Source organism: Trachemys scripta, chromosome 5 (assembly GCF_013100865.1).
Source record: "Trachemys scripta elegans isolate TJP31775 chromosome 5, CAS_Tse_1.0, whole genome shotgun sequence".
Classification (NCBI taxonomy): Eukaryota; Metazoa; Chordata; order Testudines; family Emydidae; genus Trachemys; species Trachemys scripta.
The window spans coordinates 44212451-44218450 of record NC_048302.1 but is presented as its reverse complement, the minus strand read 5'-3'; positions in this window follow the sequence as shown (position 1 = coordinate 44218450).

Below are 6000 nucleotides of genomic sequence, written 5' to 3'. Positions count from 1 at the left end.
ATGCGCAGAGCAACAAAAGCATTTGGAATGAGGGTGGTCATCTTATTTGTGCACATATATTCCAGATCAGCCTTTCGAGTTGATCCTGCTGAAATGTATCTTGAAAGGGCTTTCAGTTCATCACCTAAATCACTTGCATCAATATCATGCATATCATCATGTGTCAACACTGTCTCTATTGCCCTGCATTGCTGGTGTAGGTCTTCTTCAGGTATAGTGAGGAGTTTTGGAATACCATACAACATCCCAAATATACTTCTGTGTTCTTTGAGCTGCATGAAACGTTCAACTGACTGTATTGCACAATCTAGCACCTGGTTAAAGATTTCAACTTTGAATTGTTGTTTGGGGTCTCTTATGGGATTATCTCGTGCCTTGTAATCAAAATGGTGTTTTCTTTGGTGACTCTTGTATTCTTGAATGGGTGGGAAAATAGCTTCAGTGGGAAGTTCCTCTGCCAACTTCTGTGCACTCTTCAGAACGTTTTGAAATCCCTCATCTGACCGGTAAGACTGTAGGTATGACTTTGCTTTGTCCAATTGTTACATTGCTTCAGATATATCAAGGTCAACACCTTGGAGTCTCTTGCTTACAACATTTATTTCAAACAGTATGTCATGCCACAACACTAAGCCACACAGAAATTTGAAGTTATGTACGTTTCTGGTGATACCATTTCCCTCTGCCACTGTTCTCCCACGAACAGTTCCCATCATAGCATTATCCTCCATAATGGTAACTATGGCATCATCCATCTTCCCAATTTGTTGTTTGATAGGCTTTATCACCTCCACTCGACTTTCCCATCATGTGGCAGTATCAGAGAGGATGTTCCCAGATGTTGCTTCAAAATTTGCCATTGATGAGTTGATGCAGAGAAAAATACATAGATGCTTTGAATTACATTAAAAAATTCAGCAGCCTCAAAAGAATCTGATGCTGCATCACTGACCACCAAGTTCAATGAATGAGAACTGCATGGGACAAAAAAATCTTGAGGGTTTAACTCTCGGATCCGTGTCTGCACTCCTCTTCTTTTCTCTAATGTTGACACCATTATTGTAGCTCTGACCTCTCATGTCAGCTATCGCAATTCCCATATCTTCCAGCTTTTTAGGAAGCACATTTGTCATACCAGCTCCTGTAGTATCAATGTCAATAAATTCTAGAAAATGCTCTCTGACAATCACCATTGCAGAGACATTTTCACTAGGTTCTGTTGTTGTTACAAAATGCACCATTAAAGTCATTTGTTCCGTATGGCTGATGTCAGGTGTGCAGTCCACTAACAGTAATATCTTGCTGACTTCAGATCTGCCACAATCTTCTGTGACTTTTGTTGCCAGTAACTATATGATCTCATTTTAAATTGTTTTTCCAAGGTAGTGGTATGTGTACACTTCTTGGGTGGTGACTCTTCTTAGATGCTCCTGGAGTACAGCATCAAACTCAGCCATCAGCTCCACAATTTTAAAGGAAGTTTCCATTCTTTGGCACATACATCTGATCTGAAGTGCCACGCAGTGCTAGATTTTGGGTAACAAGCATTCTCACTATGGCAATGAGCCTTTTCAGAACATTTTGCCAGTAAAGAGACTCTGATGCAATCTTCTCTTGATGCTAATGATCTATGGTGGCCTTTAACCTTAGTCTCATCTCAAGCTCTTTCCACCTATGGAATGCTCTCTGGTGATTTGCTGCCTTCTCATGGCAAGCCAGATTTTTCCAGTCCTTTGTTCCTGTAGAACCCAATGTGGCTGGAATATTAGACTGGAAGAGTTTGCAACAAAAACAGTATGGAGCATTCTGGGTTTTTGAGTACATAAGCCATGGCCTCTCCACTTTGTCACCATTGGGGATTTCACACCAGTAATGTGTTGGATGGAAACTTCTATTTTCATGGTCTTTGGGGAACATGAAGTTTCACTTGCTGTGGCCCATGCAGTACAAGGAAGTCCCTCAGGCTACTGCTTAAGTGGATCCAGAGTCCTGGATCATCTAGACTTAAGGAACTAAACTCAGCAACAGCTGTTTCTTCCGCCTCCACCACACTCTGATCTACACTTTTCTTCAGGAATGTGCATGGTTACAGCCATTTGAGATGGAGATATGGATGCTGCAGTAGCTGCCAGGTCACCTGCACTCTGACTAACTGGAAGATCAGGCATCTCCTCACCATTCACATCCTCACTGGGGCCGGAAGGCTCACAGTGAACATTTGTGTCTATGTATCTCAGGAGAGCTCCTTCCTGCTTAGACAGAAAAGCTTCCTTTGCTTTCTCTCTTTTTTCTCTGAATGCTGCCCCAGATGGGGTTTTTTTCCTTTCACTCATGACTGCTGTTCTATGCCAGCTATAGTGGCTCTCAACACTCAATTGAAGGGGACAAATAAGCAGGGTGGTAGCAGGGCCTGAGTGAGTGAAGATATCAGCATCTTAAGGGCCTACCTGGCTCCTACAACTTCAGTTGACTGCCTGTTCTCCTCAAGTGGGTTCAGAGAAGCAGCAGGAAACAGTATGCTCCCTGAGAAGCTGGTGTTAATCAGTCCAGGCTCCTAGGGGTGCTAGAGAGGTACATAAGAGGCTGCTCCTCCTCTCTCTCCCTGCAGCTCCTGCTTCTTTCAGTTATTCCCTCTCACCTTTTCTCTTGCCTGCCATGTTTCTTGTGCCCTCCTTCCTCCATCACAGCACTCCATCTCTGCATCTAGAGCAGAGAGAATACATATGCACCAGCAGCAGACAATTTTCTACACTCTGGGTCCTAGTGCCACCTTCCCTCCCCCCCCCTCAGTCTGGCACCCTGATTCTGGGCCTTCCACTCTAGCAGTTAGAGGCAGAAGCATACATCTTTTCTCTGTCTCCATTGTACTGGTTCAGTGAATATGCCACCTAATCAATCCTAGCCATTTTTTAAAATTGAACGTTAAGGCCTTGATTCTCCACTATGACAGGGCTGCACTTGGCTGTATCAGAGAGGAAGGGGCACAGGGAGTGGGTTGCTGTTTCTTTATTCAGGCCTTAGCATAAGCTAGGGCTGCCACTGAATTACACTAGTGGATAATCGGATGTAGCAGAGTTTCAATCTCCCCCATGCTCTCTCCAGCCCCTGTCCCTGATATACATAGTATTGCCAACTCCAATGTTTAAAAACTATGAGTCAGTTCCTGCCCCCAAAATCACAAGATAAAATAATGCAAAATGTATTGTTTTGTTAATTTTGCCTTCTGGTAATAGAGTCTTTAGGATTCAGGTTTCCAAGCTCTCTCTGCATCTATGAGGGCTAGAAACATTTAAAAATTAAAGCTGAAATTCTCAGGTAATCACAGGATTCCAGAAGCCGGGGCTTTAAACACTACACAACACTGATAAGTGATAAAATCAGGAGAGTTGGCAATATGCACACTTTCTTCTTCCCATTATGCCTAGGTGAGGCCTCCACATGATTTATACCAGTGAAGATTTCCTCTGCAAAGGGGGAATTCTCTACTGGCTATTCCTAACCACAGTGTGCTCCTTACAATTGTAGGATGCAATGTGGACTTATACTAGTACATCTAGTCCTGTGTGTATAAGTCTCTTTCATCAATTGTAGCATTCCTAGACCCTATCATTTTACACAATTCTATTGATTTCAATTACAGGTTAAGCACTTGTGGACCTACACATGGCATACATCTAAAATGTCATTTGAATGCCAGTTTGGGATTTGTAATTCCAGAACACTACAGAGATGAAAAGTTCTCAACATACTAGCTCAGCAAAATATTACAGCTAACTGGTTTATGAAATTGCATCCACTTAAAATATGAATTGTGTCAGCCAATACTTCGAGATCACAGAATTAAAAACGACTGCTGCTGCAGTCACCAGTGAAAGTATAAATAGACTTTTAGATTATTTAGCTATCAATTCTTTTGGTAAATGCTTTAAAAGGCACTTTGAAAAGATTCATGTCTTTGATATGCCTACGCCTCAGAAAAGTTATATACATGAACAATTATGTGAAGTTCAGAATAATTATACTTGCCTATGCATAATCAAAATAAAAAATAGTTATTTTAAAAAGACAATTAAAGCAGAAGTTAAATGATGAACTTTAAAATATGTTGCCCTAATTATTAGCACAATCCATTTTTAATTTATGGCACTTACAGCGCAATAGATTTTACTTATCAAGTCTTATTAACATAATAAAGTACTATACCCTCATACATGGTTAGGAAGCTAAATTATTGGCTTTATATTTAAGCTTTGCATTGACAGATAGGACTAAATTTGTATTATGTTAAACTTAAAGGTTAAAATATTTGCATTACTGCTGGTTATATTGTCTTGTCAGATCTAAACGTTATTCTGAAAGTTCTATTGAAGGGGACAGTAGACAGAAAGAATAGTCATAATTTTTTTATTAATTTTTAACTATAGGAGATAAGCTACACAGCAAAGCTTTCATAAATGCAAGAATATGTACATCTTCAGACAAAGTCGATCTTCCCATAGCTAGTTAGGAAAGTAATTGAAAAGGTGGTGCCTTTTCAGCTCCAGGGGCACTTGCACACCAATGACACCCTATGTAGTTAGACCTTTTGAGCTTTATTCTGTGCGGATCATAGGCATAAATGATCTCGTTGGTTTTAGATTAATGTATGCTAGCCATTTTGATCATGATGGACATCACAGTAGCTTTTCATACAACTGTCCATAGATTAGGGAACATTATGTGACATTACCAAGAGATTTGAAACATAGTATCCCTCAAGGTTTTATCTTCTCTAATGTGTTGTTTACTATATGACTCCTCTTACTATGATTAGGATACGAGTGTACATGCTGATGAGCCATAGTTGTACATCTTTTACACTAGGCCCTGCTAGTTCAGTCTCAGCTTTGGAGGTTTGCTTGGATGAAATTGTCACCTCGGCAACTGAGACATTGAAGCTACTTTGTTCTCATGCTTAGGAAGATAGAAATCTCATTTCTGGGTGTGTATCAATATAAGGAGATCATCTCTCCTTTTCTGTTCCCACTTATTGGAGAGGCACATTCAGAAGTATTGAGCCAAGTAAAGAATCTTGGTTATTTTTGACCACGCTCTGATATGATACAAAAATGGTTTGTTTCAGCAGCACAATATGTGCTTAATTATCCCTCAACAACCTAACAATAACACAGGTCCTTCTGAATACAAGCATAAATTAAAGTCCCTCTTACTAGACTTTCAATGGGCTTTTCTTTTGCTTGCGGTAGTGCACAAAGTAGTAGTATGCCTGCTCTCTGAACTAAATATCTGCAATAATGTTGCACTCACCCTGCATTTTTCTTTAGATTGACTTCCTGTAAAGTGGCATACTGATTTTGCCTTTCCCTTGTTCATTTTTAAAGCCCAAATGGCATAAGTTGTGACTTATGTGAGACTTCCTCCTTTAGCCTCAACTTGACAGTTATCTGCACTCTGACACCATCTGCCATCTACATACATGTTACATCACTGTATCATGGGCTAGCACTTTTGCTGTGACAGCTTCTAAGGTGAGAAATATACTCCATGACAATCTGCCTCAGCGCCTCTAGTCTGAGTTTTTAAAAAGGAGTTGAAAACAATATTTTAGACATTTTAAATTTTAATCTGGATAAGTTGTTTTATAGGACTCTCCCACTTTTTAATGATGATACTATTATATGGTTTATCGCCATTCTAACTAGAATATATTCTAAAATTTTACATAGAACTTTGAATGGCTTGAGGTGCAAGGAACACTTGATAAATCAAATAAATATGATTTTTGTTATTTACTATTTGCAGAAACATATGGAACTCTACACCTGGAGGAAGACAATATCTGAATTTTACTCTATAAATGTCAAGCAAAAGTAGATGTCTTATCTTTTTCTATTGCAAAGATACACTTTGATAGAAAAAAACATCTGTTCAATCCCAAAACAACAAGATATAGACAATGAAAGTTGCTAAGAAGAGGTATAGTCAATGGGACTAGGAAGT